The sequence below is a fragment of the Electrophorus electricus genome, chromosome 5, assembly GCF_013358815.1.
Source record: "Electrophorus electricus isolate fEleEle1 chromosome 5, fEleEle1.pri, whole genome shotgun sequence".
Classification (NCBI taxonomy): Eukaryota; Metazoa; Chordata; class Actinopteri; order Gymnotiformes; family Gymnotidae; genus Electrophorus; species Electrophorus electricus.
This window is the reverse complement of record NC_049539.1, coordinates 28,696,658-28,708,459: the sequence shown is the minus strand read 5'-3', so window position 1 is coordinate 28,708,459 and position 11,802 is coordinate 28,696,658. Positions and strand designations below refer to the sequence as shown.

The window sequence follows — 11,802 nt, the reverse complement described above, 5'->3', positions numbered from 1 at the left end:
ATACAAATGACAACCCCTTGTGCTGTCAGCCATGTCTGATTCTGATCACCAGTGATACCAAACAGACTGATGTACAAAATGTTTTATTACACTTAGAAACAGATGCCTCACGCTGAACTGAAGTGCTGATATGCACGGCTTTAGCAGTGGAGGACTCCTTAATAATGAAATAAAAATATAGAAGAGAATTTAAAATACCCATATGCGGGGAGGGGGGGGGCGGGGAATTACACTAGAAATCAGGACTGGATGCCAGTCCATAAACTTCAGTATTCACACACAGCACTGAGCAAAGCCTAGAATATAAAATACATCAGTGAAACAGCAAGGGTTGGAGAACTGAGCCACTCTCTACTAAGGAGCAGACGCTAAAGCTGCTCAGCTGAGCAAAGACCATGGTGGGGGGTTGAATGGAGCAACCTGACTGTCTCCTCCCTCTGCTGTTGAGGCTCACTCTTCCACCGGCTCTTCCCCTTCCTTTCCCCTCTTGTCTTGTTAGTCCCAGAGTTTGATTTGTCCGTCCCAGCCGCAGGTGATGACCTTGGAGGTCTCGTGGGGGTGCCAGAGGGCGCTGATGCACACCTTGTCGTGTGCCTTGATTCGGTGGTACAGCTTGGTGGTCTTCCAGTCCCAGATGTTCAGCTTCCCGTCAGCATCACCAGACACCACATAACTACAGTTGGGGGCGATGAGACAAGCACATTATGGCAGCACAGCACAATGATACTGCGTCCACTATAGACTTACGGTAGATCCATTACTGGAAAGAGAGTCATGTGACTGAGGAGAGCACTTACCTCATATCGGGAGAGAAGTCCACCTGGCAGGCATACCCGGCAACCATGTGGCCCTTAAACACTTTCTTCTTGTTGAGCCTGAACCGATTCTGGGCTCCGAATATCAGGATCTGATTATCCATGGACTGACAGGCTAGCCATTTGCCTACAAGAAAGCAAGCAGACATACAGATAAAGATATCCAGTTCAAAACTGTGCAGTGGTGAACTAAACTTTGTAATGGTAGCAGCGCTGTTTCTAAAGCCAGCTGAGTATCTGATGTGCTCTCGACTCAGACGTCTGCCCACGTGAAGAGGAAGGCAAGGGCATGTAAACAGATCAGCACACAAAATCCCCCTCAAAAGAGAACAAGCACATGTGAAGGAGCAGAAAAAAGCAACCTCCACCTGCCTTGATACACGTGGCTGTCAGCGAGATCAAAGGTGGCGTTGGCCACTGAAGTAGCGATCCCTTTGATCAGCTCGAGTGAACACTCGAGTTGGCACTCGAGTGCGTACTTCAGCCGCAAAACAGCTGCTTTTTATCTATCGTGTGTTCTTCGGGAGGTGGCACCCCGCTCAGTCTGCATGAGCCCCACATTAGGCCCACTGCATAGTCAGTTAAAACTTGCACCAGCCTGCTTGGCTCCCCCTAATGGCGTACGGGCCCAAGCCCTTCAATGCACGCTTTCAGGGAAAATAGAAATTGAAAACAAAAGAAAATAGACTAATATATATATATATATATAAAAAGAAAAGAAAGAATAAGGGAAGAGAGGTGAGGAAGAGTTCATTTTTCTGCCTCTTTTCCATTTCCTTCCTACAGTTTGGTCTTTATGTGAGTGAGAGAGTACGTAAGATTTCCATAAATTATGCACTACCAGGAAGGAAACAAGATGTGTAAAAACAAATCTGAGAACTTCGCATGAGACACTGGGGGAAAGAGAAATGGAATCGAAAAATATCATGCGCACAACTACTCACTTTGGGGACAAAGAATTTAATGGAAGTCTGAATGTGGAAAGTAAAGTGGGTGTGTGCATGTGCATGCAGAGGAGGTATTGTACCAGTGAAGCAATGCCCAAGCAAAAGCACACTCACCACTGGGTGATAACGTCACCGCAGGCATCGAATGCATACTGGGCTCCACAATGTACTTGAAATCCACTGGAATGTCCCTAAAAAAAACGAGAGCAGGTGTTGATGAAAACCAGACACCTTCAGTTCATGCAACGTGAGTGCATTTAATGTTTAGCACCAAACTATGGTGTAGAGGAAGCAGACCGGGCCACTCGACCTACACAAACAAGTGCAAATGATGTGGAGCTACATTTTTAAATATTTGAGCCTCAAACTTATTTTATTGTGGTTTTCCTCCTTTTCTTTCTGTTCTGGCTGTGTAACTAAACACTCCTGATTAGCCAGTGCCACTCTGTTGACAAAGAAGGTAAATTTGTCATCTTTCCTACACCAAAGAGAGACAGTGGGTTTTGTAGTCCTTCCCAGACTACAAAACGCAAATACTGGCAGAAGCTACAAAATCTACTGAGAAAAATGTAGCTTGTAAGACAATGATACTGCAGTCCAGTCTTATCCTCATCCGTCTCACCACCTAGGGAGCACGTCAGTGTGGAGTGACTCAAAAAAAAAAAAGAAAATCTCCAGAAAGTGGAGATTTTAACAGTTAAGACAGTGTATTGATGTGAAAATTCATCAAAAGGCAATGTCGCACAGAAGTTAACAGCAAATTAATGTCTCATAGCTAATGACACTAGGACAACAAAAAAGAAAATGTGAAAAAGTTCATGTTCTCCTTGATCCATCACACTACTAACAAATCAGATTAATATATTCTCCAAGAGAACTGTACTGCCTGCCTTAAAGTGATATTGGTTTTAGATAAAATTTTCTGACAAAAATGACTAATTACTTACAATGGAAGCTCCAAGTTTACTTTTTATCCAGAAAATTAATTCAAGTACCATTGGTCAGACTGTAAATCAGATGAAAAGCTATGAAAATAATTACCAAAGAGTATTCTAAAGGAAATTGGGGCTAAAGTTGTAGGGATGCACAAGATAGGGCAAAGTCACACAAAATAGTATTCAAGTGTTTGGATATAGCACTAAGTGCTACTGGATCAACTGTGAGGAAATGGAGCTGCATCATGCCTAGTCATGGCCGAACCCAAAAACTGCTACATTCATCACATCTGAGAGTAATTGCCCTGTGCCACACACTATACGATACATGGTATTTAATGCCTATTTAAAAAGTTACCGTGGCAATAATTAGTGCCCCAGTGTCAAACTACCACCAAGGCCTAAGCTGAAAGCCAATCAACATCTACATGTAAATAAGTCCACTCTAAAGACTCTCGCCAAGAGACAGATAACTGACTAACCCCAGGTGTTCTATATTTTTGCAGAGGGGTCTGAATACTAGACACCCAAGACAACAGACAAATCCACGTTATGGCCCAGAGCAATGGAGACTCCTCAAGCACGGAGGTCTCATGGCAAAGAACTTATTTACCTCGGTTCTGCATGCAATTACAATATTAAAACAGTGCATTTGCTTAATGTCTTTTACAGATTATACTGCACACAGATGTTGACATGGCCAGCTGGAGCGTGTCTATACACACAGTTTAAGTCAATGTTTTGCATTTGAAAATGAAAAATTTTAAATATGCATCTAAAAACTTTCCCCATATGCACTGAATCCAACTACTGCTGGCCAATTCTGCATTTGACTCACACATTAACCAGCAACCCATCAAGCTCAGTGTGGTCACATACAACACACCGAGTTAAAATCAATATGAGAAACGAAAGGTTGTTCATTCATATGTGAATGTGGCACCGCCCACTCACCACTCCCACACGCGCAAGCTTGTCATCGGAGGTGCTGACGAAGCGGCGGTTCTCGTCCACAAACGTGATGGTGTTGACGGCTCCCAGGTGGCGGTCGTACTCCTGCACCACCTCCCCAGAGCGGATGTCCCACTAGGTAGGTGACAGCGGGGCAGGAACAGGGCTTTATTCTCCACACACACACACACACACACACTCACACACACTCTCTAATGTATCCCTACGGTAGCAGATCAGATGATGACTTTTGGTCTCTGCCTGTGACAGAGACTGATGAGATGGAGCTGGAGGCTGAGGGAAGGAGAGGTGAGTAGTTTTTCAGCTTTGATTATTTACTCCCATCATGTTTGCTGCTGAAGGACTGCACTCATTCGCTCTCCTCCTCAACTTCTCCCTCATGTGAATCTATCCATCCTTCAGTACCCCTCCTCCTCACATTGCACATACACACACAAACACTCTCTCCTTCTATTGAGGGAAGCACAGAGCGTGAAATAAGGTCCTGTCTTCAGATTTACTGAGGGTAACCAAGGCTTCTCTTTGGTGTGGGTTTGGGGATGTGCGAGCATGCATGTGTGGACAGTCTAACACCTAAAAACTAACAGCAAGATGAACGCTAAGGACAGTCTTAGGCAGTCTATCTCAGGCATGTGCACACGTACACCCCCCCCCCCCCCAATGCATGCATATATATAGCTTACCTGCACAATCTTCTTGTCCGACATTCTAGCAACAAACAGGTTTTGTTTGTCCTCATCTGGGTTAAACTTTATACAGTAGGGGACTTTCCTGTTAGTGAACCTGGAGATGCACTGACCTGAAGGCAGAAGGAATTCTGTCAGAGTGGCCAGCACACACCAACATCCTCCACCCCTCAACCTCTTTCAGCACACAGGAGGTGCACTCCTCTCCCCAGAGGAGTACGGGGTGGGAAGGAAGCAGGTCGCCTGAGTGAGTGAATCCTAAGCTCAGACACGGATGGCACTGATCAAAGCACAGCGGTGCGAGTTACCCCACATCCGGTTTCAGAATCTGACCCAAGAACAACCCTGTGCGCCCTGTATGAGTGGCTCCTCCTAGTGGAGGAGCAGAGAGAAGGGACGAGTATATGCTGGTGAAGGAGACTCCCATCCGTACAGAGACACGACTGGCAGAGTGCTCTTCTTTAAAGACCCCAACTACAGAAAAGTTGCATGCCAACTCAATGTGAGAGAAACACTTGGAAGCTAGGGAGGCACAGAAAACAGGTTGGTCTCCAAAAGGTGTGTGCGTGGTGCTCACCTGTCTCAGAGTCCCACAGCTTGAGGTAGCGATCGTAACCTGCACTGAGGAATTGAGTTCCAGCGTTGTTGAAGCAGATGTCGCGCACTGCCTTACTGTGACCTGCAGCAAGGAGAAGGGCCATGGAGAAAGCAAGCCATTAGCATTTGCCTTCATCTGTTCTGACACTGTTGTGTCCCGGACAAGCACATATAATAAGGTAGACTGAGATCACCAGCGGAAAATGACATGACAACAAGAAGTATAATGTGACAGTACATGTGAGAGAGAATGTGAAAGAGAGAGATACACCGACAGAGTATCCTGCTCTATTCTTTTCTATTTGTACATGCAACATGTGTGACAGTTATGAGACAAAACTTGCTGTGGACCACCCAGCACTGGTTTGGAGGGGTTTCTGCAACAGCTGGCGAATGTAACCGGGGTGGTGCCCCACAGATACTGGCTTGGGTAGCAGGGACCCCTTAACGACGCCTCCAGTGAGCCGGTGCTCATGCTATGGGGCTCGATCGCCCGGCAACCGCCTCATTGTTGAATAATACACGATGGATGGATCTCGACAAGCACAACCGGACCAGTAGAAAAGCCCGTTTCGACTTTACTCCACTTCGTCTATAGGCTGGGAAAACATCAGAAGATTCTGTACACGTTACCTGCACACTCCCTCATGAAACCATAACACAAGCAAAAACATTCTGGTGGTATCTGACAAAGCTCAATAAAGAGAACAGAGGAGGGAGAGACAGAGGGAAGCAGGGAAAGAGGGAGAGACATTGATCAGAGGGCACCATGTTCTGAGAGCCTTTCATGTTCTCAAGCTCAGTCTCATCAATTCTCTGCCTCGAGGTGCAAACAAAATAACATCACTATATTCATCTGGAGCACCAGATCTTTCTGCAGGTACATTGCAAACCTGAGTTCTTTTCCTTTAAAATTTGTGCCCTAAATGTCCTTTTATAACAGCATTCTAAGATGGAGTCAAGAGCTTTCTGGATTATGAAACAGCTACTCAGGAAACACCCCTTCTTACCAATAAATGTCCGTAAGCACCTCCTGTCACTGTAGACTTCCCAGCTCTCCTTATACAGGCTTCCAAACGTTTCTTGAACGGTTAGGGATCAGATATTGCATGTAGCAACAATTTATTTTGCAAAAGTAAAAATCACTCATCTTAAGGATAGAACCCAGCTATCTGTAACTTATTTTATTCGTATTAGAGGGCAACCGCTATAAGATTTTTAATGGCTGATGGCAATATTTAGAGAGTAGGGAGGCAGATGGGCAATATATAATACTGGTATAACTTTCTGTACCTTATAAAATACAACAATTTAATATTAACATCAAATGCGACCAAAAATTGCATAATTTAAATGAACATTTAACACTGTTATTGTCTGCATTATCTCTGTTGTAGATCTGCACTCTGTAGTGCACTGATTAAAAAAAAATGTAGCAACTAAATTAGAAAAAAAATGCAACAATTTCCAAAGGCAATTCTTAAACTAACTTTGCCACAGGGGTGAAGGGTGGAGAGGGGGCGATCAGCTAAAGCCGACCGTCACAAAATGGCATTAATCAGTTGATTAATTAGTCAACCACTAATTTGTAACATTATTATTATTGCTATTGCAAAGTGGCCTTAACAGTGAGAAACGTACTACATAAATTAATGATCATATTCCTCACTGAATACCCACATTTGGGAGCCTGTTAGGCGGAGGTATTCGGCATTATGCAACACATCCCTGCCGATACTTATAATAGTGAATGCTTATGAAAAACGATTACAGACAAAGAGTAATTGCTTAGAAAAACGATTTGTGAACCCCCCCAGCCACCCACCATCCTCAGAAACAGCCATCAGAATGAACACCACTTTGTTTTCCCCAGAGGCATGCTCAGTAAGTCTGACTGTGAGGGATAAAATCTACCTTGATCTTACAGTCCATAGAGCAGGAGAGAAGCAGGTGGCCAGACCCAGGAAACAACTGAATGGCGCTCACATGGAGTGGAGAGGAGATGAGCCAACTGTGTGTGTGCACTTCATGTGCAATTAAACACCACCTGCTTTCAAGAGACATTTACAAGGGCCTCGAGATTAGCTTCTACTCTTTCGCACACTGGCGTCATGGCCCACAAATGTAATGTTCAGTGCTGCCTTAATTGAGAGCTGCGTCCTGATTATTCTGTGGCTGTGTGGATAAACTAAAGGAAGTGCTCTGAGGCTGACACACAGATGGAGAGATGAAGAAAGAAAGAAAGAAAGAAAGAAAGAAAGAAAGAAAGAAAGAAAGAAAGGCATAGAAGAAAGGAGGAGCAAGAAAAGAAGGAGAGAGACGGGTATGTTGACCTCCAGTGCTCCAGAAAACATCGTGAGTGAATATCAGACCAGGCTAAGGAGTTCACAAGTCTAAACGGCAAACACCAATCACGTTGAAAGCAGACATTATGTGAGACAGGGTAAATCTAATCCTAATCAAGACTTGAGCCAATTCATTACCTGCAAAATTAAAACCAAAATTATGTTTGTGTTTCTCTCACTGGCTGATGCTTCAGAACACTGCAAGTTACAAACGGCAGTATTTTTCATATGAACGTCCCAATCACTGCATACGTCCAGGGCCCTCTAATTGTAGCTGATAGCCCTGGTGAATGTACTCTGTGTTCTAACAAATCACAGCTACTCAAACTTCCTGATCAATCACAGACATGCATTCTAACTTTGTAATGTAATACACTACTCACAGTTCATTTAAATTAATACTTGTGACCATAGCACCACTCTTAAGATAAATCTACAAATCAGTTACATTATAGTATATTGATTGAATATACAATTTCTTTCCCTTTTTTAAAAATAGTTTATAAAGCACCCTTGGCTAGAAAAGTCCAATATAAATGTAACAATGATTTCATAGAGACTAAACTGAAAACAGGATGTATTCCAGCTCAAGTATTAGTGCAATCTCTATTCAAAATAGCTGAAATTAATATTTTGTTCATATTGTGCCACTTCGTAAAAACACTTCCATTCAAAAACGGCACCATGTAGGCAAGTAATTTCTCCGGATATTTCCCACCAAGCACAAAAGCATCCTCCTCTGTAATGCATTTCCCTTTCGCTCTCTCACTCCCAAATACATGCACAAAACTAATTTGTCATTCCTTCATCATTATGCACACCATTAGATAATTAATCAATCAGAGTCGGTCTACTCTCACTCATAAATGCAGATGCGCATGCATGTGAACATGTGCGCACACGTGAATGCACAAGAACACACACACACGCCTCCTCACCTTGGTGTGCCCGGTCCAGACGTGCAGCTGCTTCTTGGGCAGGTAACATTTGTCGGGTATTTCCGCCGAGCACAGGTTAATGCCCACGTCCTGCGGGACGTGCAGGTACGAGCGGTCCTGGTAGTCATACACGTCTTTGACTGTGGAGCGAAGACACATCAAAGGGTGAGGAAAGAGGCTTTTAGCCATTTCAACAAAAAGAAAATCAGAGAAACTTGAGAGGGATTATGGTAGTCCTGCTAGCTTTAAGAAAGTAACGGGAGCTGAACAAATTCATGCTGTGGACAAAAGTAAATCTGACCCTGTGAAGCGTAATGGGTTGGAACAGCTGCCATGTGTCTTACCGTGTAGAATGGTTTTCTCCTCAGCAAAGGCCTCTTCCTCATTCTTGCCTCTTTTCTGCCTCTTTGCCGTGATTTCGTCCAGCTCCTTCTGCTCCTCCTATCAAACAGAATATGACAGAGTGGGATCCTCAAAGTGCAATTGAAGTAAATGATATATAAACGCGCTGCCTAGGCTAAACCTAGCCTTTATGTTGTGAAGTAACGGCTAACAAATTTGGATTAGACAGCCTGCCAAAAGGTGCAAAGCAAGCAAAGATAAAAACAAAAACAAACAAAAAAGCCCAAGTGATTATCATAGAGTATAAGGAACCCATGTGGGCAAACTCTGACCTCTGAAGGTTTGGCCACGTTCTTCTCATCCTGATACTTGGCCCAGGGCCCCAAGAAGCTGTCGATCTCTGACGCGTCTCCCCCTTTCACCCGCTTCCTCTTCTCCTTCTTTAGGCCCGACTCAAACACGGTCAACCCTGTGGAGAACAGATGTGCACAGCTGCAAAGAACTGTCCAAGCAGCAACAGGGAAGGTGGGATGGGGTGGTTGTAGCTTCAGGCAGACCCACAACCAATTGCAACCAATGAGCAGAGAAAAACCAGGTCATGTCTAGTACCTTTCTTTTTCTCTGCTTCCTCCACTGCTCCTATGTAGCTGCTGGATGAGACTTGACTGCTGTCCACAGATGGTCTAACGCATACCCTATTAAAATATAGTGAACATCTCGTGCTCAGAAATAAAGATTTAAACTAAGTATGAATATTTCATAATACTCAATATAACTAGTGTGGTGAGAATACTGACAGCACTGGCTATTGCACCATGATCAAATCATTCTGAGACACAAATTCTCTTTAGTAAATGTAAAATATGCATGTCCCTTACCGAAAGTGGAAAACGTCCTTCTTTGTTGTTCAAACATGAAATCGTTGACATGGGCGGGCTCAGCATATCCAGAAAGCATGTTCCTTGGCGCAGCCATTTGCTGCGTTTTGAATGGATTAACTGCTCCAAACTACAACACACAGAGGACGGGGCTTTACGTTAAACAAAACACTGAAATGGTTCCTTTACCACATATAAACTCTCTTGACCGTGACCTTACCTCGGGTGCAAACATGGTTTCGTAAGTAGGGTTGTAGAGGAGCTCTTTGAGTGAGGGATCAATGTGTGTGCCCGTCTCAACATCTTCCTGCAATACAGCAACACGAAGACATTGTAAATTAACAATCTAGATGGCCAACGAACGCTGGTTATTTAAGAAGTCAGGAAATAACGAAGCTAGGCAACATTAATGAAGGATATTATTAAGATAGCCACCTAGCTAGCTACTTTGCAAGCTATTTACACATTGTGTTACTTCATGATATTCTTAGTTACGCTAGCGTTGTTGTCTTTTAGGCGGCACACCACACTTCATGTCACCGTATATGAGTCCTATATAAAGGTTTTAAATATAACCACACGAGGAAACTCGCGTCAAATAAAATGTATCTAGGTAGCGTTAACTAGCTGAGCAAGTTATTTAGCTAGGTTAGCTAACTAGCTAATCGAGCTACCGTTAGCGAGTTAGCTAGTTAGCGTTAGCTACCCAGACATGCTAGCCGACATGTACCATACCTTGACGGCGACCTCAGGTGCTGAATTAAGAACAGATAAACTCGTCTTTCTTCCAGATTTTAAAGGCTGAAGATGTGAGATTGCGTCTGGGTCTACTTTCTCGGGACTTGCATTGGGCTGATTCATTTTCTGATTCTGAATCACTCCCGAATGCAGCGAGACAACCTGCCACTATCGGCAGGTTGTTGTTGGTGTTCATCACGAATGTTGAATGTTGTTGGTGTTCATCACGAACATGAATATCATTCATTAATGTTGCCTAGCTTCGTTATTTCCTGACTTTTGATTTTGAACTTTGAAGAATACATCAGCTTTGATTAAATGATTGAATATGATTTATTAATTCAAAAGAATTCTGTTTTCACTTTTATAACCACTTTGAGATCTTTTTTTTTCAGTTTCAGACTTTTGGTCTTTATTTGACATGGTGGGTTTGCGATCAACTGAAAGTGCAGATCAACAGACACTTTACAGTGTGAGGTTTCTCACTTCATGGTAGCTCTGAGTGCAGCATAACATCTGCTTGTGATGGCGTCCACTCTACCAGAAGAACCTGCTGTCAGCGCTGCTTAGAGTAAGACTACAAATTATTTAACTAAAGAATCTGTAAATGGTTGAAACGATCAAACTACTCAAAAAAAGAAGAATACAGCAGCTGACGTCCAGTATAACATTTATATAACATAAAAATAAGATTCTACATCTTTAACTGACAGCTAATGCTCCAATCACTGAGGAATGAGTACCAGGGTGAGCCAAATCTGTTTGTTGATCAGACTTTAGTGGAAAGCCAAACTTCTGTACTGCCTCTAAGAAGAAAACATAAAGGAACTCACTTACTCTAGTTAGTACACTGATAGCACATTATCAGACTATATTCAATATTACATTATGTTACATAATGAACTAACCTATAATTCACTTACTCTAGTTAGTACACTGAGAGCACATTATCAGACTATATGCAATATTACATTATGTTACATAATGAACTAACCTTACTTTGCCATCAAGGTTCACATTCATCATATTAACCCTAAGACATCACAGCACGTCAGCTGTATATATTTAGCTAATAAATAATAAATCAATTACATTTACTACTGTTGTGTCTACTATTGTGACTGTGATTAGAGGAATGACACTTCACTAAGAGATATGAAAATAAGAGAGAGGACCGTGATTGGAGGAATGACACTTCACTAAGACATATGGAAATAAGAGAGAGGACTGATTGGAGGAATGACACTTCACTAAGAGATATGACAACATCCTGAATGCTGACTCTCATTGCTGTTGAGTGCTTTGATTTTTTGCACAGGTCAAATAAAGACAAAATGGTGTAATGTATGTGTGTGAGAGAGAGTGAAGTGTGTGTGTGTGTGTGTGTGTGTGTGTGTGTGTGTGTGTGTGTGTGTGTGTGTGTGTGTGTGATAGAAAGAGAGAGAGTGAGGTGGTAGTGTGTGTGAGAGGGAGTGAGGTGTAGTGTGTGTGACTATATATATATATGAGAGAGAGAGAGAGAAGTGTACACTAAGTGTACACAAATTTAAGCGGCCAATTATTTGCACTTTTTGAACAAAAGGATAAAAATATACCTCCCTTTTCTCTT

The 11,802-nt window shown here is 42.9% G+C and overlaps 1 pseudogene; it reads right to left on the bottom strand.

Moving 5' to 3' along the window:
* Positions 1–233: 233 nt before the first annotated feature.
* LOC113568935 lies at positions 234–10,389 on the bottom strand (annotated as a pseudogene).
* Between the last annotated feature and the right edge of the window lie 1,413 nt (positions 10,390–11,802).